The following is a 22588-nucleotide window of genomic DNA, read 5'->3' as shown; positions in this document are numbered from 1 at the left end:
TGAGAATGTGGCTTTTAAAATGATCATACAAAATGCTAAAGTAGGAATGTTCCCTTTACTGACCATTACTGACCATTTCCAAATTGCCTCAAGACCTAAGAGACACAGTCAATGCAGAAGTTTGGGACTTCACAGGAAAAAAATTGACTTATAAAATATATAGAACCAGTCCAAATCAGAGTAAAGCCTAATGCTGTTTACCCCATAACACCATCCTATCATTTGACTCCTGAGACTATTGCAGGAATACAACCAGTCATTGAAGACATGCTACAGAAAGGCATATTGAGGAATTTTATTGGAAGCCCATATAATTCTCCTACTATGGGTTTCACAGAAGCCCAACTGCAAATATAGAATTGTCCAAGACATGAGGCGAATTATTGAAATTGTAGTGCCCTGGTGTCTGTTGGTACCAAATTATGCCACTGTGCTTTTCCAAATTCCCTGTACTGCAGAATGGTTTACTGTCATTGATCTATGTCTGACTTTCTTTTCACTGCCCTAGCAGGAAGATAGCCAGCATTTGTTTGCTTTTACATGCCAGCAGAAGAGATTAGCTTGGTGCTGTGCTCCTAAAGTTTATACAGAGAGCCTGTCTGTCTTTTATCAGATCCTAAAAAGAAATCTAGAATCTCTGCAAATGCCATCTCAGTCTACCCTTGTTCAATACATAGATGACCCACTGGTGGCATCAGAAACACGTGATCCAGGCAGATGCAACACAATTGCACTCCTGAATCACCTGGCAGAGAACGGACACCAAGTGTCTCCAGGGAAACTGCAGTACTGTCAGCAAGAGTTTCAATATCTGGGACACATAATTCTGAAAGGAGTTAGGAAGATGTCACCAGATAGAGAGTAGGAGCCATTTTACAGATTAATCCACTACGAACACAAAAGGAAGTCAGGATGTTTTTGGGAATAGTTGGCTACTATAGGCAGCGGATATCCAACTTTTCCTTGATGGCAAAACCTCTACTGAGGTTGGCAGATTGAGATGCATCTGATCTGCTTCCATGGGACAACAAATTACGAATGCATTCCTAGATCTGAAAGAGAAATTGTTTTGCGCCTCGGTACAATGAATGGATGATTATACTGAAGCATTCACATTATTTTGCAGAGAGAGGGATTGGTTCGTTTTCTCAGTTTAGACAAAGACTGACGGCGCAGCCTGAAGACTCGTGGCTTATTTTTCTACCACAATTGATCCTGTAGTAGCAGGTTTTCCTGGCTGCCTTAAAGCAATGGCCACAGTGAGTGTTAGTCTGGAAAAGAAAGCAAACATATTGATAGGACACCCTTAAATTGTCATGGTCCTGCACTTTGCGGAGCTATTATTGACTAAAATGAAGACACAACATCTTACCCACAATAGATTTAATTGCTATGAACAAAATCTTTTGGCCTCTGAACATGTTGTTATAAAGAGTTGTAATGTGCTAAATCCATCAACACTAATGCCTCTGACTGAACAAAATGAAAAAGTGAATAATTCAATCCTGATTGCCTAAGTGTCACAGATATATGCACTAAACCCAGACCTAATATCAAGAATGAACCACTTAAATGATCCCAACCATGTCCTATCTGTAGATGGTTAATGTATAAACAGAAATGATGGCACATTAAGAGCAGCATCTGATGTGTGCTCCATAAATTATGTGATAGAAGCCTCCTTGGTTAAGTCTGTTTTCTGCACACAAGTTGCTGAGTTAATTTCCCTTACCAAACCTTTTAGTTTAACTGCACAATTGAGAGTCACCATATTTAATGACAGCCAAGATGGGTTTCGTTTGGTACATGACTTTGGGCAATTATGGTCACAGCAAGGTTTCCTTACTTCTAAATGTACTACAATCCGGAATGAAGATCATGTTTAAAATTAGCTTGAAGCACTTCAGTTGCCTAGTGAAATTGAGGTAGTGAAATGTCCAGGTCATCAAAACTGGCAGCAGGTACATTGCCATGGGCAACAAATACCCTGACTCAGTAGCTAGGTATTGGCACTGTTAGCCTGTACATTTAATGCATTTATTTCATATATAAATCTGAGGAAGAAAACTCTTTTGCAATGGTAATGGAAACCACTGATACTTGGGAGGAATTGAAAAAAGTACAGGAAAATGTGTCTGAAATAGAACAGAATGGGTGTATCAGATCAGGATGTGTGAACAACATAAATGACTTATGAATGTCAGCAGATGGAAGGCCAGTGTTACCTGATAGTTTGTTGTTTCCAATGTCAACGACAATATCACAGGTACACACACTTAGGAAGAGATGTCATGGTGAGAAACGTTTGACAGAGTTGGTGCAACCCTAGGTTCTGAATGATTGCTGATGAAATCTGCCGAAGCTGCTTTACTTGTCACCAGCTAATTGCAGGGAGAAGTAAAGAAGTCAAAAGCACACACACACAGAGATCAAGTGGTCACTTTAACAGAATACAGATGGATTTTGTTAGATCTGGGGGTCTCTAGTTGGCAGAGGTAGGTACCAATGTCCAAATAGGAACTCATGCTTCTAGTCAGGGTAAGGGGGATACACTCTTTAGATAACCCCTGCTGACCCCCTTGGTAGCTTGGCCCGAGCAGACAGGCTTATCAAAGGCAATGTGTAAAGTATTTGTACCAACACTCACAGTAACACAGTGAAAATACCACAAATGGGCTCCCCAACAGTTTAGAAAAATAAAGTATCTTTATCTAAACTACACAAGACCAAAAAGACAGAAATCCAACATACACAGTTCAAGAATATGGTTTTAAAAGAGTTCTCGGGTTTGCGTCAAAATAATCCACTGTTGTGTCACGTTTAGCCAAACCCAACTTTAGATGCGAATAAAAGTTCCAAAGTGAAAGCTGCAGCTTTGAAAAACAAGCGATGCGTCACTCCTGAGACCCTGGGAAGGCGATGCGACAGCCCCTCTGGTTGCAGTGGGCGTGTTGCGATGAATCAGGTCTGTATGGGGAGGGAGGCGATACCTTGTATGGATTCCGGTGCGCAGGTTTCGTAGGAAGCGTCTCGCAAAGGTACGACGCGACGATCTTTGGGACGGCGACGATCTCAGGTGCAGCGGCGATGTGCAGCACAGTGTCGATCTTCTCCTTTCGTGGTCCCTCAATGCGATGGCTCTGGGACAACACTCGCAGTGACGTGATGCGGTCCGCAAGCAAGTGGTGCGCTGATCTCAGCCAGTGACGACAGGCTCTGCGACGATACTCGCAGCGATGGTAATCTTCCCACACCGGAGCAATGCGTTCCGCAAGCAAAGGATGCGTCAGTTCTTGCAGCGACAACAGGTGCTGTGACAATCTCGATCCTTGCGGTGGCGGGAATTTCCTCGCACTGTCGGGGATGCTCTCCGCAAGCGAGCGATGCATGAAAATTTGCAGATGGTCTTATTTCTCCTTGTCCAGCTTCTCAAACAACAGGTACAACTTCCAGAGGCACTACAACTGGACCAAGCACTGTAGGAAGGACAGAACTCTCTCAGTAGAATTCAGGGGGGAAGCTGGGGGTTAAGTCCTTTTGTTCCTCGGACTTCTTAACAGGGAGCCAGCTTTACTCAGGCCCTTGGAGATCTCTTCAAGCAAGGTGACACAGCACAAGGCAAAGTCCTTCCCCTCTCCTCGGCAGCAAAGCAACTGCAGGTCAGCCCACAAGTACACAGCAGGACAGTCCTTCTTCTTCAGTCTTCCAGCTTTCTCTTTGGCAGAGGTTCCTTCTTGATTCCAGGATGATCTAATTTTCCGTAGTCTGGGGTCCTGTACTTATACCCCAAAAAGTATTTGTTCCTGACTTCTCCTTTCCTTTCAGAGAGAGGGGCAGGGTCGTCAGCTGCCCAGCAGGAGGTGGAGACAGCATTGTGGAAGGCAGGCACAGCCCTATTAAGGCCCAGGTGCTATCCCCTCCCACCACTCTAGATGCAGTTGGAGCTATTCAGCCCAGGGATGGGCCACTCAGCCTCTAGGAGCCACCCAGCCTCTGTCACTCACAGACCAGACAGTCAATTCACAAACAGGCCAAGGCACACAGAAAAGTCAGACAAGAAAACCTTCTAAAAGTGCTGTTTTCAAACACAGGATTTAAAAAACATCTTTCCTAAAAGATGTGTTATTAAATTCTGAGTGTAGGGATACCAGTCTTTTATGTCCTATCTTGCTCCTATGGGAAGATATGCGGGTAACCACTGTACACAGCATTCCCCATTATAGCCTATGGGCAAGGTAGCCTTACAACAGTGAAAAAATGAAAATGGCTTTATTTCACTACCAGAGCATGTCACCCACACTAGTACATGCTCTACCTCTCACATACACTGCACCCTGCCGAGGGGGGTACCTTTGACCTTCCATAGTGGTGTCCAATGTGTACAGAAAGGGAAGGGTTAGGCCTGGTCAGTGGGAACACTGGCTTGGTTGACATGGTAGTTCACAGATTGCACACAGGCACTGCGGTGGCAAGCCTGAGACACCATTTTAGGGCTACTCATATGGGTGGAACAATCAGCGCTGCAGGCCCACTAGTAGCATTTTAATCACCAGCCCAGGCACACTCAGTTCACTTTACTAGGAACTTCTTGGTAATACAAACATGTCAATCATGGATAACTAATTACAATAACAATTTACTCAGGGAGCACTTGCACTTTGACACTGTTCAGCAGTGGCAAAGTGCCCAAAGCATCTAAACCAGCAAAAACGAAATCCAGCACAGCGTCAAAAATACAGGAGGTAGAGGCAAAAAGTCAAGGTAAACCCCGGCAAAGATGCCAGGTCTAACAGATTTTATCGTGATGCCTGTGCAAAAAGGGGTGAGATATATCCTGCTGATTTTCTGTATTTTCTCAAGATGGATACAAGCCTACCCAAGGAGGAGAATCGGACTAAATTGTTATTACTCAAGCTTATCCCACGGTCCAGGAGGCCAGTCCTTTTTGAGTCGGATAGAGGAACATACTTCATCAATGAAGTGATGAACATGTTATGTGATGTTCTACAAATTTTAAAAAAAAGCTACACTGCAGTTACAGACCAGAAGCATCTGGCATACTAGAACAAATCAATGGCACCAACATGTCTAGATTTGCAAAGGGTTGTGGCTCAACTTTCCTGAGGTGGCCTGATGCTTTACCTTTGGTGATAATGAGCATTCAAATTACTCCAGACAGGAAGACAGTGTTATGTCCACACAAGATATTGATGGGAAGGGTTATGAGACTGCCTGCTGTACCTGCAAATGCCATTGTGAATATCACAGATGATATGACATTGGACTACTGCAAGACAATGGCTGATATCATTCATTCTATCTCTCATCAGGTATCACTTGCTATACAAGACCCTCAATCAAGGTGCCATGACCATACTCCTGGTAATTGTGTCGTAACCAAAAAGCACGTTCAGAAGGTTTGTCTTGAGCACAGACGAAAAGGCCCCTTCCAAGTCATACTGACTACGAACTCTGCAGTGAAATATCCTGGAACCCTGAACTGGATTTATGGCTCACACACCATAAAAGTGAACAATCCAAGAGAAGAGCCTTTGATCTATGATCCTGAAAGAAGAGCACCGCCATTTGAGTGCCACCTAGACCTGCAGTACCAGCACCTGTCCAGATACAAAGAGAAGCACAAGGAGAAGAAAGGGGTGAAGATTTTCAAACTGAGAGACAAGTACAAGTGCCTGAAGTGACACAAAGTTTCACTGAACATCTGACAATGAGCAGGCACTGACTGAATAACACGCTGAAAGCATCTGTGAAACCACACAACAAAACAGACCAGACCTCTGTGAAGGAATGAGCTGTGGGACGAAAAGAGTCAAATGTCAAGCAGGGTGGCCAAGAAGTCTCATAAAAGAGAGAATAAGGAGAAGCTCATCAACAGCACGGATTACAGAAACAGTGCACAACGAAAGTGAAACAGAAGGCGAAGGTGACCGTGATCCAAATCATCAAGTTATAAGGAGATCTAAGAGGACTCGAGCACCTTGCAGAAGATACTCAGCACCTAAATGGTCTTCCTATGTTAATGCAGTTTTGAATGTTACTTTGGAAGATCTATGCAACATGAAACCTAAAATATTAGAACCCCCTAACCTACAGAGACATTAAAAACTGGATAACTTAATTTGAAAAACTAAAAACCAATCTCAATGCTAAACGTAGAAAAAATAGGAATTGTACCTGATAGATGTTTTTGTTATATGTTTTACAGAAGACTAATCTAGGTCAGAGAAAAGTTACAGAAGAAATAGGGATAACATTTCAGAAGAACACAGAGTTGGATTAAGGATTCCCTATTAGGGAACTGAAATACTCAATCAAAACATTTGTAATCAATTAATCAAAGCATTTGTAAAGCACACTACTTACCCATGAGGGTCTCAAGGCGCTGGGGGTAGGAGGTGCTGCTACTGCACAAAAAGCCAGGTCTTGAGGAGTCTTCTGAAGGACAGCAGGTCTTGGGTCTGCCGTAGGTGGATGGGGAGGGTGTTCCAGGTCTTCGCGGCGAGGTGGGTGAACGATCTGCCGCCAGAGGTCGCTCTTCAGAAATCCGGGGGACTTTGGCGAGGGCGATGGAGCAGAGCTGGCGGGTTGGGGTGTAGAAGTGAGTCGTCTGTTGTGGAACACTGGTCCAGTGTTTTGGAGTGCCTTCTGAGCGTGGGTGAGGAGCTTGAAGGTGATCCTCCTGCTGACAGGGAGCCAGTGCAGGTCTCTCAGGTGGGGTGTGATGTGGCTGCGGCAAAGGATGTCGAGGATCAGGTGGGCAGAGGCGTTCTGGATGCGTTGAACTGTTTCAGGAGCTTGGCCGAGGCTCCTGCATAGAGGGCCTTTCCATAGTCCAACCTGCTGCTGATGAGGGCCTGGGTGAGCGTTCTGCTAGTTTCGGTGGGGATCCACTTGTAGATCTTGCAGAGCATGAGGAGGGTGTTGCAGCAGGAGGAGGAGGAGACGGCGTTGACCTGCTTAGTCATGGAGAGGGTGGAGCCAAGGATAACCCCTATGTTGCGTGCGTGGTCGATGGGTGTTGGAGCAGTTCCCAGTGCGATCGGCCACCAGGAGTCAACCTAGGACGAAGGGGTGGGTCTGAGGACGAGGACCTCCATCTTGTATGAGTTTAGTTTCAGTCCGCTGTTCACCATCCATTCGGCGACGGCCTTCATTCCTTTGTGGAGGTTGGTTTTGGCGGTGTGGAGGTCCTTGGTGAGGGAGAGGATCAGCTGGGTGTCATTGGGGTAAGAGATGATGTTGAGGTTGTGCAGTCGTGCAGTCGGGCGACGTGGACAAGCGGTGCCATGTAGATGTTGAACAGCATTGGGCTGAGGGATGAGTCCTGGGGTATGCCGCAGATAATCTCGGTGGCTTCGGAGCGAAAGGGGGGGAGGCGGAAGCTCTGTGTTCTGCCAGAGAGAAAGGAGGTGGTCCAGTCCAGGGCCTTCTCTTGGATACTGGCGTCATGGAGGCGTGTGCGTAGTGTGCAGTGGCAGACCGTGTCGAAGGCTGCTGATAGGTCCAGGAGGATGAGGGCCGCCGTTTCTCCGTTGTCTAGCAGGGTCCTGATGTAATCGGTGGCAGTGATGAGGGCAGTTTCGGTGCTGGCATTGCTGCGGAACCCAGACTGGGACGGGTCCAGGATGCTGTTCTCCTTGAGGTAGCAGGTCAGTTGTTTGTTGAAGGTCTTCTTGATGACCTTCGCCGGGAAGGGAAGCAGGGAGATCTTGAGGTCCTTCGGGTCCGCCTTAGGTTTCTTTCTTGAGTAAGGCGTTGATCTCTGCGTGCTTCCAGCTCCCTGGGAAGGTAGCTGTTTCAAAGGAAATGTTGATGGCTTTCCGGAGATGGGGTGCAATGGCGGTGCTGGCTTTGTTGTAGATGTGGTGAGGGCATGGGTCTGACGGAGAACCAGAGTGGATGGTGTTCATGATCTTGAAGGTGTCATCGTCGTTAATGTTGGTCCAGGAGAGCAGATGGTTGATGCGGATGGTGGTCGTGGGGGCAGAGGTCTCAGTGGTTGTCGGGGCAGGTGTAGTGTTGAAGCTGTCGTGGATGTCTGTGATCTTGCGATGGAAGAAGGTGGTCAGTGAGTCGCATGGTCCTGCGAAGGTGGGATGTCGTTGGTGTTGGAGCTGGGGTTGGAGAGTTCCTTCACAATGTTGAAGAGCTCTTTGCTGTTGTGTGCGTTGTTGTCTAGGCAGTCTTTGAAGGAGGCTCTTTTGGTGTCTCTGATGAGGTGATGATGTCTGCGGGTGGCGTTCTTGTGGGCTGCGTAGCTGTCCGGTGTTAGTTCCCGGAGCCAGTTTTTCTCTAGCTTCCGGCAGGTAAGCTTGGAGGCCTGAAGGTCTTCAGTGAAACAGCTGGCTTTCTTGCTGATGTGGCTGTTGGAGGGCTTCTTGACCGGGGCGAGGGTGTTGGCGCAGTCATCAATCCACTGTCTGAGGTTGCGGGGGGGGTGTCGGGGTCAGTGGGGTCTGCGGGTGGGCTCTTGGCGAGCGTGGCAGTAAGCTGTTCTTTGGTGACTTTGCTCCAGCAGCGGTGGTTCTTGGTGGGTTTCTGGAAGGTGAATTGAATACAGCGATGGTCTGTCCAGTGGAGTTCAGTGGTGTGATTGAAAGAGACGTGGAGACTTGCGGAGATTATGTGGTCAAGTGTGTGGCCGGCAGAGTGGGTGGGTGTTGTGACGAGTTGTCTGAGTCCGAGGATGTCTAGGTTGTCAATCAGGATGGTGGTGTTGGTGTTGTTGTTGTTCTCGAGGTGGAAGTTCAGGTCCCCGAGTAGGATGCAGTCTGCGGAGGCGAGGGCGTGTGTGCTGATGAAGCTGGCGATGGAGTCGGTGATCTGTGGTCGGGGTCCAGGGGGTCTGGAGATGAGGGTTCCTCTGAGGGTGGTTTTGGGGTCGGTGTGGATCTGGAAGTGCAGGTGTTTGGCGGTGCTGAGGGTGTCGTCCGTGTTGGTCGATACTCTGAGGGAGTTCCTGTGAACAATGGCAATTCCTCCTCCTACTCTGTTGGTGCAGTCCCTGCGGGTTATCTTGTAGCCTTCCGGGATGGCTATGGCGATGTCAGGTGCTGGGGAAGGGTTCAGCCAGGTCTCCGTCAGGAAGGCGATGTCTGGGGTGGTTGAGTCGAGTAAAACTTAACAGCCTCAAAGAAGATCAACTACTAATCCTCTGCAGCAAGGTATTCAAATACTGACTCAGAAAAATGAGTTGCATTAGAAATAAGTGTAAATGTATTATGAGTGTGGCTTGGGTAATAACAGATATAATAACCTGGTCAATGTGACTGTTCTCCCCCGTGTAGCTCCACCACTAAGTCCTGCCCCCTGAGCCCGGTTACTGGGTGTTTGAGACCCTCCTCCACCCGCAGGCTCCTGCCTGCGGATCATCCCTGGTGGTCCATTGGGAGAGCACTCAGCTCTTCTGCTATTCTGCCTCTCTTGGCTTTTTTCTCTGTGCCCTCTTTTCTCTCTCTCTTTTTATCTTTTCTCTCTTCTCTCTCTTTTCTCCCTTTTCCATTGCACTCCTTGAGTTTTGTCCCCGTCGCTGCTGCCCCTTCCCCCTCCATTGTGTGCTTCCCATTCCTGTGCCAAAGTCAACCCCGTCTGTGGCCGTCAATGAACTGACCAGCACCAGGGACCCTGGTCCTCTGACCTGCCTCCACTACGACTCCAGCATGCTCCATGCTCTCTGCCCCGGACAAAGCAACAACTGCCAGCTCTCGACATCGATCAAGCCCCAAGACCCTCTCTCCTGTCCATGCTGCCACCGCACCTTCATCCACCTCCACATCCCAGCAGATGCACCCAGCTCCCCGTATTTGACCGCCCACAAACCACTCAACTGCATCCTCCTCAAAGAACGCTCCCTACACAAGCACACCACATAAATCTGGGATCTCTACAACTCTGGACCAGCACCATCCCAACATCACCAATGCCATTTGTGACGGATACAAGATTCTACAAAAGGACAATCCTACCTGGGAGGAGGCATGGCCATCGTCCACAAAAACACCCTCCGCGTGACGACCACCACCCCAGATTACACAACGACCCTCATGGAGCACCTGCACTTCCAGATCCAGACCAACACTCAAACAATTCTCAGCGGAACTCTCATCTACAGGCCACCCGCCCCCATGTTCCTTTCACCAATGCCAGCACCGACCACATCGTAACCCATGCCCTCGCCTCCATAGACTACATCCTGCTCGAAGACCTAAACTTTCACCTGGACAACCACGATGACCCAAACAGCACCTCCCTCCTAGACAACCTTGGGAACATAGGACTCAAACAACTAGGCATTGCACCCACGCACACAGCGGGACACACACTCTTTTCTGTCTTCGCCGAAGGAAACAGCATCTCCTACAGCCACACCACAGAACTCCTGTAGACAGATCACCACTGCATCCACTTCTTAAAAAAAAAACATACACAAGCACACCACTGCTCCCCCGTAGAAGCTGGAACAAACTCACTGAAGACCAGCTCACCTCCAACTACGCCAGATGCCAACACCGCAGCACGCAACCTCCACCACTGGATCACAAACTGCTCAGACACACTCTACCCCCAAGAAAGCCACAGCAAGACACATCAAGAAAACACGTTGTTACACCTTTATGCTCCAAGAATCCAAAAGCTCCTGCCGGCGACTCAAAAAGACTTGGAGGAACAGCAAAACCCCCGAAACATGTGCCGCCTACAAAGCAGCCACCACCACAAACCACCATCTCATCAAATGCACAAGGAAGAAATCCATCCAAGCCAGAATCCTCACCAGCGCCCACAATATCAAAGAGCTATTCTCCATCATCAAGGAATCCTCTAAACCCTGCAGCAAAACAACAGACATCCCACCCTCCCAAGACCTCTGCAACAGACTCAGCACCTTCTTCCACCTTAAGATCATGATGATCTATGGCAACTTTGAAAACCAGGACCTCCACACTGTTCCTGATTCCTCTTCAAGCAATGCCACCCAATAAATCCTGTGCAATTGGATCTGGCACATTACAGAAGACAGTATTTGAAAAGTCTTACGGAAGGTAAGAACTGTCCCAGAGCACTCTTGGTGCACACCAGTGCGTGGCTAGGTAGATAATGAAGTAAGTATCAGAGATATTTCAAGGATTTCTGAGATGTGCACCAAGAGTGCTCTGGGACAGTTCTTACCTTCCGTAAGACTTTTCAAATACTGATTCTTGCACCTTTTCTGGAACCAGAAGGTGATCTCCCCGAGCACCTACGACATATTCTAATATCCTGACCAGTTGATTTATAATTTTAAATTGGAGTGCAGCGGTTGCCACATCAATTTCCTACATTACAGAAGACACCTTGAAGACCATGAAAAGCTTCCACCTCGGGGCACCCTCAGACCCCTGCCCACCACACATTATCCACAGAGCCGCCTCGGCCATTGTACCTGAACTACATCAGACAATCATCACCGGCAGAACCCAGCAATTCAGACTCCTGCCCTACCTCTCGGAACCGACAGAGGCTAACTATGGAGTGCCCCAGGACTCCTCCCTCAGCCCCACCCTCTTCTACATCTATATTGCCCCCCTCACAACCATCGTCAGAAACCATGGGCTCAAGATCGTCACTTACGCTGACGACATCCTCTCTCTCACCAATGAACACAACATCACCAAACACAACTTCCAAGAAGGGTTGAAAGCCATCACCACCTGGATAAAGAACAGCTGCCTGCAACTCAACTCTGAGAAAACAGAAGTCCTTCTGGGCTCCACCCCCTCCACATGGGATGACTCCTGGTGGTGCCCTGACTAGTAAATCCCCCCACCCCGACAGACCACGCACGAAAGCTCGGCATCATACTGAACTCATCGCTCACAATGAACTGCCAGATTAACGCAATGTCCTCAACCTGCTTCAACATTCTCCACATGCTTTGAAAGACGCTCAGATGGATCCCACCCGAATCCAGAAAAAACCATCATGCATGCCCTCATCAGTAGCAGACTAGACTACGGCAATGTGCTCTACACCAGAATCAACAAGAAACTCCTTTGCAAACTCCAGCCCATGCAGAACGCCGCAGCCAGACTTATCCGCGACATTCCCCATCGCAGCCACATCACCCAACACCTCCGCAACCTCCACTTGCTCCCACATGAAAGAAGAATTACCTTCAAGCTCCTCACCCTCGCATCCTAGGCCCTGCACAACACCAGACCAACATACCTGAAAAGCCACATTTCCTTCCACATACACAGAAGACATCTCCGATCAAGCAACCTCTGTCTAGCCACCGTCCCAAACATCTACAGGACCAGAACAAGAGGAGAGCCGTTCTCCTACCTCGTAGCCAAGGCCTGGAATGACCTCTCCCTCCACCTCCGGCAAGACCACACACTGTCCCAGTTCAGGAAGGACCTCAAGACCTGGCTCTTCGAATGGCCCCAGCACTCAACAGAGCCACCCCACCTCACCCCCGTAGCGATTTGAGACCCTCATGGGTGAGTAGTTGCACTTCACAAACCCTGATTGACTGAATGATTTCAATAGTACTAATAGGGTTTTACCTAACTCCTGATTCAGAGCCACAAAGCATGCATATCACTAATGCACATGCATACAATATTAGGAATAGATTATTCACTAAATCATTTGTCAATTACAAGAAAAACAAATATTCTACTAATATATTTTCTATGCTAGTTCAAGAAACACTAATGCAAGGGATACCAAAGATTGCTATGTCTGGGCACACTTACCTATTTCTGCTTCTGAGGAAGTTCCATATTATCACATCCCTTTGTCTTATGCTGTATCCGGTAGTATTTTGCTTTCACTGGTTTATATACCAGGACAGTTTGAATACTTGTATTCTAATTATGATTTTTTACTATATAACGTGCCTTTAATAGACAGCATAAATTTACACCTGCAAGCAAAAATGATGGACACAGCTTAGAATTATTTCTTCCAGCATACACCTATATATAGTGTAAAAGTTTACAAAAACAATCTAACCTGTTTAATGCGACCTATAGAAAAGGCATGTAAAATGGCTTTAGAAGAAAGATACATGAACATGACAAAAGCAGCAGAAAGAAAGGGAGTTGTCTTAGAGAATGCATAGAAGAAAGAAGAAAACAAATTCAGAAGGAAGATAGTTTACCCTAAACTTAGACTAGACAGCCGACAGCAAGGGAAGGTTTGCTTTTACAAAAGGAAAGCACCAAAAAGTACAAGACATGAAGGATCAGTAGTTGTGAACACACAATTGAACTGACAGGAGGATCATGGTAAGTATTGCAGGGGGATGAAAAAGGAATTCCAGGGGTTTATTACATTTGTGGACAAAACACTTATTTCTTGCTACCTTGAGATTGGGAGGGAACTTGCTATTTAGGCATACTAATTCCAAAGATGTACCATGTTACAAGCTTAGATGCATTAACGCTAACATCAGCACACAGACAGAAACTTAGCCCAGGGAAAGGAACTGGTTTAGTGAGAGATATCTTTGGAGCAGGGATACCACCTGTAGGAGTCATCCTGAATGATGAAAAGATCAGAAAGTTAGCAACTGTAATTGACAAAATGGCAACCAGCACATCTGGAGATTTACTCTTAATAAATTCTAAACTAATTTCTATAAGGTCCATGGTTTTACAGGACTGTCTTGCTTTAGACATATTACTCGCAGGAAAGGGAGGTGTCTGCCGTATGCTGAAATTAACTCACTGCTGTGCATACATGCTAGACAAAAGCAAGAAAATAGAAAGTTATGCCAAGAACATTTCATGTTTGGAACCCGAATTACATGAATTGGAAACCCCAAGTTTGTATGAAAATTTTAGGAAAGGGTTGAGCACCATTTGAAATTGTTTTTCAACATCCAGGGAAGGTATACTGAAAGCAATATTAATGCCAATATTAATAGTAGGACTTTGTCTAATATTTCTTTACGTTCTAATGCTGAATTGTAAATATTTCATTCACAAATAACAGGAAGATTTCAAGAAGAAAAAGAACGACAGGGACATGGGATTACTTGATATTATGAATGACGACTATATGAAGTGACTAAAATTTAGGGGGGACAAAAGAAAAAGACGAGACACATCTGAGGACAAAAAAGCTTTCTAGAATTGAATTTGCAAATTAAACAAAACTGTGTGATGATTTAAAAATATCAGAAGGGAAGGATTGTGAGAAATAAATTCTAAAGTCAAATTTCGACTTGCACACAATAATACAATTTCGCATTTAATCATTTGCAGGTATAATTTTGCATTGAAAAAAAGCTCATAGGAAAATGTGCCTGCTTTAAACTTGTTAGAATCACTTTAGAATGGATTTAAAGTCTGCTAATAAAATGTGTAACGTTGAGGAAAAATAATGTTGTAGACTATCATTTCTAATGTGCTTCTGTAACTAGGCCCAAACAATTTTTCTTTACATTCTTGCACACAATCAAATAGACATTTATTTAGAATATTTTGCCTAGCACCAGCGTCTTACTAAAGAATGTGCTGACTTCAAGATTATGGGCCTCATTAGGATGGCAGACGTACTTCCGTCCATCCGCCATCCATTTGGAATGGGGACTGCCCGCCTCCAAAGCAGAGATCCCACACGCCGAATAACGATGCCACCACGGCAGTCGCAATGTCTATTCTTTGCATTGCTGCTGGGGCTGCAGTCTGCAGCACCCGCCACAGTACAATGAAATGACATGTTGCATCTCCCACCACTACGTTGTAGGCACCATCCGGTGCCTGCCCCATGGTGCTTGGATAAGTAGGGGGCACCATAGAGTCCCCCAGGGCCCATGTCTGAGGCCTAGGGGCTAAGGGGGTGCCACTATGGGTGCCCAAGTCAGTTTCTGCTTGCCTGCCCAAGGCGGGTTCACTGCCACTGAAAGACATACGGAAAGGGATATCATTATGCCCATGGCGGTGGCTAGCAGGCACTGGTGCCATTTCGGCAGAAAGTGGGAGGTCCGATGGGCAGTCAGGATCATTCTGACTGTCAGACATGTGGCGGTCGGTCTTTCGGACCGCCAAATACCTGCCATCCATCCAAATGAGGCGGGCGGAAAACATAATTGTGATGGTGGTGGGGCTGCCACTGACAGGCTGTCAGGACCGTCATCGTAAACAGGCCCTATGTTCTTATGCTTCATTGCACCATATTAGATCATACAGCTTTAACAATTAATTTTGCTGTGGATTCATAATGAAAAGACTGTTAGAATGAAGAATAATTTATATATATTTTAAGTGTGCTTTACCAGGACATTGTCAATAGATTTGTTTCATAGCATTTGATAAGACCTTTGCATTCACAATGAGATATTAAATGCAGCTAATAGACCAATATTTTACTGCACTATGCCTGTGTGGCACAAGACAAAAGTTCTTGATCGAACCAGGCAGGCAAAGTATCTGCTCTCCGAGAGCAGAACCAAAAATGCACTCGCCCTTAGACTCAACAACACACTCCGTTGGCTTGAGCGTGCATTTAAGTGTGTTAATTAGGACAAGCTCTCAGGACAGGAAATGACACCTATTGGCTTTTATTATTTTATTTTAGTCTTCTGGCTAGTGGTGAGAGCAGAGTTAATGGGCAGAGGAAGGTGGAGTGGGAATAACCCAGAAGAAGTGTGTTATAATCTTCCCCTTTTTCCCTTTCTATGGTTCTATCTACCTTTCTTTTCTTTTTCTCTTTTCTACCTGTTATTTGGGTCATTCCTTCCCTTCTCCCTCTCCCTCTCCCCCTCCTTTTCCTTGTAGGTTGGTTCCATCCTAGGATGCTCTCCAGAGTGCACCTTAGAATGTTGGATTCTGATGAGGAGCGTTAGGAATGGCTGCTGGGGTACTGCTGTACTGAATAATCCCAAGTTTGTTTAAACTTCATGTTTCTGTGGAGTTCTTTACTACATTTTTGGCAACTATTGGACTGCTGTGCAGGGGACAGCTGCAGTTCCCCACCCCTGTTATTTTGCCAGCCTGATAACCAACAGTTACTGTGCTCCTACTCACCACTTTTCTGTCGCTGTTTGTGGAAGAATTCCTCTGCGGTGGTGCCTGCTCCAGTTTTGACCTTTCTTGGACCTCCTGATGTTGTTACAGGGTCACAGCCTTCTGAAGCGGCAAGTAGATGGTTCCTTTGTTGTGCCATCCTGGTGCCTCCTCGTCACACATATCAGGTGAGATGCGTCTCCTTGGCCTACTGCTACCAAGAGGAGTATTTATCTCAGCTCTGGTCTTTCGGCTGTCTCTCCTCATCGCCGTTTTAAGCAGATCCTACTTTGTGACTGCCTACGAATCCTCTAGGATAAGCGTGCCATCCAGCCAGAGAGAAATCAATCAATCAATCAATACATTTGTATAGCGCACTACTCACCCATGAGGGTCTCAAGGCGCTAGGGGAGGGGTGCTGCTACTGCTCGAATAGCCAGGTCTTGAGTAGCTTCCTGAAGGTAAGTAGGTTCTGGGTCTGCCACAGGAGGATGTGGAGGGTGTTCCAGGTTTTGGCGCCGAGGTGGGAGAACGATCTGCTACCGGTGGTCGCTCTTCGGTTGTGGGGGACGGTGGCGATGGCGAGGTCGGCGGAGCGGAGCTGGCAGTTTGGGGTGTAGAAGGTGAGTTGTCTGTTGAGGTATGTCGGTCTGGTTTAGTGGAGTCCTTTGTGTGCGTGGGTGAGAAGCTTGAAGGTGATCCTCTTGTTGACGGGAAGCCAGTGCAGGTCTTTGAGGAGGGGTGTGATGTGGCTGCGGCGAGGGATGTCGAGGATCAAGCGTGCGGCCTGGGTGACCATTCTCCTTATTTCAGAGGGGATCCACCTGTAGATCTTGCGGAGCATGCGGAGGGTGTTGAAGCAAGAGGATGAGATGGCATTGACTTGCTTGGTCATGGAGAGAGTTGAGTTGAGGATGAACCCTAGGTTGCGTGCGTGGTCGGTGGGTGTCGGTGCTGCTCACAGTGTGGTCGGCCACCAGGAGTCGTCCCACGTCGAGGGAGTGGAGCCGAGGATGAGGACTTCTGTCTTGTCTGAGTTCAGCTTCAGGCAGCTGATCATCATCCACTCGGCGACGGCTTAATTCCTTCTGGGAGGTTGGTTTTGGCAGTGAGGGGGTCCTTGGTGAGGGAGAGGATCAGCTGGGTGTCGTTGGCAACGGAGATGCTGTTGAGGTTGTGCAGTCGGGCGACGTGGGCGAGTGGTGCCATGTAGATGTTGAACAATGTCGGGCTGAAGGATGCTCCTTGGGGTACGCCACAGATGATCTTGGTGGCTTCAAATCGGAAAGGGAGAGGCAGATGCTCTGGGTTCTGTAGGAGAGGAAGGAGGTGGTCCAGTCCAGTGCTTTGTCTCGGATTCCAGAGTTGTGGAGGCGAGGGCGTAGGGTGCGGTGGCAGACTGCGTTGAAGGGTCCAGGAGGATGAGGGCCGTGGTTTCGCCATTGTCCAGTAGGATCCTGATGTCATCAGTGGCAGTGATGAGGGCAGTTTCGGTGCTGTGGTTGCTGCGGAACCCTGACTGGGACGGATCCAGGATGCTGTTCTCCTCGAGGTGGTACAAAAGGGGGGTGTTGATGGACGGAGCATCTGAACCAATCAAACACTCACACCCAGTCAAAAGATCTGGGTTTAATCCATCACCGTTCTTTAGCCCACTCTGCCACCCCAGTACAGACATGGCCATATGCAAATCAGTCTGACCCTGTGCCTCATGGGAACAGTCCAGCCCGAACTGCCAAGCTATGCCTTCCCTGGACCGGAAACAAGCTTCCTAGGACCGTTTCTGGCATTTCAGCCGTCTTCAGCCAGGCTCGCTTAAATCCAGTGGCAAAGTGAGCAAGGGACTCACGTCTGAGCATACCCTGCCAACTTATGGCAAACAAAGTGGTACAAAAGGGGAGTGGTGATGGACAGAGCATCTGAACCAATCAAACACTCACACCCAGTCGAAAGATCTGGGTTTAATCCATCACGTTCTTTAGCCCACTCTGCCACCCCAGTACAGACATGGCCATATGCAAATCAGTCTGACCCTGTGCCTCATGGGTACAGTCCAGCCCGAACTGCCAAGCCATGCCTTCCCTGGACCGGAAACAAGCTTCCTTGGACCGTTAATGGCATTTCAGCCGTCTTCAGCCAGGCTTGCTTAAATGCAGTGGCAAAGTGAGCAAGGGACTCACGTCTGAGCATACCCTGCCAACTTATGGCAAAGAGAGTGGTACAAAAGGGGAGTGGTGATGGACAGAGCATCTGAACCAATCAAACACTCACACCCAGTCAAAAGATCTGGGTTTAATCCATCACGTTCTTTAGCCTACTCTGCCACCCCGGTACAGACATGGCCATATGCAAATCAGTCTGACCCTGTGCCTCATGGGAGCAGTCCAGCCCAAACTGCAAAGACATGCCTTCCCTGGACCGGAAACAAGCTTCCTAGGACTGGTTTCTGGCATTTCAGCCGTCTTCAGCCAGGCTTGCTTGAATCCAGTGGCAAAGTGAGCAAGGGACCCACGTCTGAGCATATCCTGCGAACTTATGGCGAACAAAGCGGTACAAAAGGAGGGTGGTGATGGACGGAGCATCTGAACTAAACGAACACTCAAACCCAGTCAAAAGATCTGGGTGTAATCTATCACTGTTCTTTAGGCCACTCTGCCACCCCAGTTCAGACATGGCCATATGCAAATCATTCTGAACCTATGCCTCATGGGAACAGTCCAGCCCGAACTGCCAAGCCATGCCTTCCCTGGACCGGAAAAAAGCTTCCTAGGACCGGTTTCTGGCATTTCAGCCGTCTTCAGCCAGGCTTGCTTGAATCCAGTGACAAAGTGAGCAAGGGACTCACATCTGAGCATACTCTGCCAACTTATGGCGAACAAAGCAGTGCAAAACGGGGGTGGTGATGGACGGAGCATCTGAACCAATCAAACACTCACACCCAGTCAAAAGATCTGGGTTTAATCCATCACCGTTCTTTAGCGCACTCTACCACCCCAGTTCAGACATGGCCATATGCAAATCAGTCTGACCCTGTGCCTCATGGGAACAGTCCAGCCCGAACTGCCAAGCCATGCCTTCCCTGGACCGGAAACAAGCTTCCTAGGACCAGTTTCTGGCATTTCAGCCGTCTTCAGCCAGGCTAGCTTGAATCCAGTGGCAAAGTGAGCAAGGGACTCACGTCTGAGCATACCCTGCCAACTTATGGCGAACAAAGCGGTACAAAAGGGGTGTGGTGATGAACGGAGCATCTGAACCAATCAAACACTCACAGCCGGTCAAAAGATCTGAGTTTAATCCATCACCGTTCTTTAGCCCACTCTGCCACCCCAGTTCAGACATGGCTATAGGCAAACCAGTCTTACCCTGTGCCTCATGGGAACAGTCCAGCCCGAACTGCCAAGCCATGTCTTCCCTGGACCGGAAACAAGCTTCCGAGGACCGGTTTCTGGCATTCCAGCCGTCTTCAGCCCGGCTTGCTTGAATCCAGTGGCAAAGTGAGCAAGGGACTCACGTCTGAGCATACCCTGCCAACTTATGGCGAACAAAGCGGTACAAAAGGGGGGTGGTGATAGACGGAGCATCTGAACCAATCAAATACTCACACCTAATCAAAAGATCTGGGTTTAATCCATCACCGTTTGGCTTGGCAGTTCGGGCTGGACTTTTCCCATGGGGCACAGGGTCAAGACTGATTTGGATATGGATGGGTTCAAACTGGAATGGCATGGTGAGCAAAAAAACAATGAATTTAGGCCCAGATCTCTGTACTGGGGTGAATGTATAACATTGTTCTGCATTCTGTCCATCAACTGTTTTTTTGCATTTTTTTTTTTGCATTTGTCACCCCGAGTGGGACGGGTATGCTCAGGCGTGAGTCCCGTGCTCTACATGCCACTGGAATCAAGCTATCCAGGCTGATGAGGACTGAAAGCCCGAAACCGGTCCTTGGATGCTTTTGTCCAGTCCAGGGAGGACCTGGCTTGGCAGTTCGGGCTGGACTGTTCCCATGGGGCACAGGGTCAAGACTGATTTGCATATGGCTGGGTTCAAACTGGAATGGCATATTGAGCAAAAAAACGATGGATTTAGGCCCAGATCTCTGTACTGGGGTGAATGTATGACATTGTTCTGCATTCTGTCCATTAACTGTTTTTTTTGCCGTTCTCCTCGAGGTAGCGGGTCAGTTGTCTATTGACGGTCTTCTCGATGACCTTCGCTTAGAACGGGAGCAGGGAGATGGGTCGGAAGATCTCGAGGTCCTTGGGATCCGCCTTGGGTTTTTTGAGTAAGGCGTTGATCTAGGCGTTCTTCCAGCTTTCCGCGAATATCACGGTCTCGAAGGAGATGTTGATGGCCTTGCGGAGATGGGGTGCGATGGTGGAGCTGGCTTTGTTGAAAACGTTGTGTGGGGATGGGTCTGACGGAGAACCGGAGTGGATGGTGTTCATAATTTTGATGGTGTCTAAGCATGGGCGGATTTCACGGGTCCACGATCCGCGAATTTTGTGGATTTGCGTATTGTTGATCCGCAAAATCCGCGGATTTGCGGATTTGCGGATTGTGCTTGTGAAAGTCAAGGATGCAAAGGCCTCTATCCAGCATCACAGCTGATTTTCGACTGTAGATTTGGGAAGAAAGCACACCTGCCCAGCCTCGACAACGCTCACGATTGTTTTTGGGCTGATTAATGCATCACTGAATTTGAGCTTCAACTGTCCATCATAGTGGTTAAATGGCGGGAAGACGGTTCACACCGCAAGTGTGTGGGCGGAGCCAAACAGGCGGGGCTTCCATGCAAGCACACATGCCTCTGGTGTGTATAAAAGGTCAGAGACCGATCAGAGCAGCAGATGAAGAGAAAGAAGCTCCTGGTCACAGGAACAGCCAGGGGATTTCGCTCGTGAAAGTCAAGGATGCAAAGGCCTCTATCCAGCATCACAGCTGATTTTGGACGGTAGATTTGGGAAGAAAGCACACCTGCTCAGCCTCGACAACGCTCACGATTGTTTTTGGGCTGATGAATGCGTCACTGAATTTGAGCTTCAACTGTCCATCATAGTGGGTAAATGGCGGGAAGACGGTGCACACCGCGAGTGTGTGAGCGGGACCAAACGTGCGGGGATTCCATGCGAGTCCATGCCTCTTGTGTGTATAAAAGGTCAGAGACCAATCAGGAAGCACTAATAGATAAAATAAAGCAGGTGCTCGAGCACCTGCTTTATTTTATCTATTAGTGCTTCCTATTGAAGCTAACTTAGCTGACTTAGTAACTATTTTAGGATGGGGCTGGCAGCTTGCCGGCGCCATCCTAAAATAGTTACAACTTCAAGCTTGAAGGCTTGAACTTTTGCCCCCCGAATCCGCCACTCGCGTATTCGCGGATTTTCGGTAAATTTGCGGGAGTTCGCGGATTGCGGATTTACCGAAAATCCGTGAAATCCGCGAGCGGAGCTCATGCTTAATGGTGTCGTTGTCATTTATGTTGGTCCAGGTGAGCAGGGGATTGGTGAGGATAGTGTCCGTGAGGTCAGGGGTCCCGGTGACTGTCAGGGCGGTCAGGGTGTTAAAGCTGTCATGGATGTCATGAGATCTTGCGGTGGAAGAAGGTGGGGAAAGGTGTTTCCGCTGTGATGTCTGCGCTGAGGCATTCCCTGTCAGTATGCCTCTTGGGAGAAGTGTCTCCGTTCAGCTGTCCTGCTTCGGCGCCATGGGGAGTGTTCCCGCTGCGGCGTCTGCTCTGGACCGTTTCCTGTCAGTGCGCCTTTCGGAAAAGACGTATCCACTCTGCTGTTTCTGCGCCACGTGAAGTGTTTCTGTTGTGGCGCCTGCTCTGAGGCGTATTTCATCAGCACGCCTCTCGGGAGAAGCGTCCCAATCAGCTGCTGCCTTCACAAGAGAAGTTTGGTTTCAGCGCCTGCACTGTGTAATCTTGCTACGGTCCGAGCCTCTATAACCAAGTAAAGGAGCGATTACTGTCTTAGAAGCGTTTCCCTCTTGTTTTCCTTTGGGGGCACTACATGTGAGTGGTTTATATATACACTGACAGGCACAGCTCACAATTGCCTGCAGCCTTATTTTCTTGTCATCTTACTTCAGTCTCTACTGTCTCCTCACTCTTAAAGGCACAGCTTCAAATGCCTGCAGTTACTTCTTGACTCCAATTACGCTGACAGGCACAGCTTACCTTCTGATTCTTTAGCATTATTGTGCACTATTACACACTTAAGTTCCAAATTAATCAATTTGCTGTTTCTAAAATGTTCTGGCCTACTGTTTTCTACTGTGTATTTGGTTGTTTGTCCTTATATCTTCCAACTGTAGTGTGTTATTGGTTTAGCCATGTATGTTGCTAATATGAGACACCCTCCACCATTCTTAAATGAGGAGGGTGAACCTGAAATTCCTTGGGATAGATGGGTCAACATTCTTCATTCCTATCTCATAGCCATAGGAGGGAAAGAGTTTTCTTCAATAAGGAAACAACATATTTTGTTGCACAATTTAGGTGTCCAAGGGAGAAAAATATATCAGGGTCTGGCTGATGGGGGAGAAAAGGTTGGTGATGGGGATAA

This window comes from Lissotriton helveticus, chromosome 7 (assembly GCF_964261635.1).
Source record: "Lissotriton helveticus chromosome 7, aLisHel1.1, whole genome shotgun sequence".
Lineage (NCBI taxonomy): Eukaryota > Metazoa > Chordata > Amphibia > Caudata > Salamandridae > Lissotriton > Lissotriton helveticus.
The sequence above is the reverse complement of the archived record's forward strand: the minus strand, read 5'-3'. Positions refer to the sequence as shown.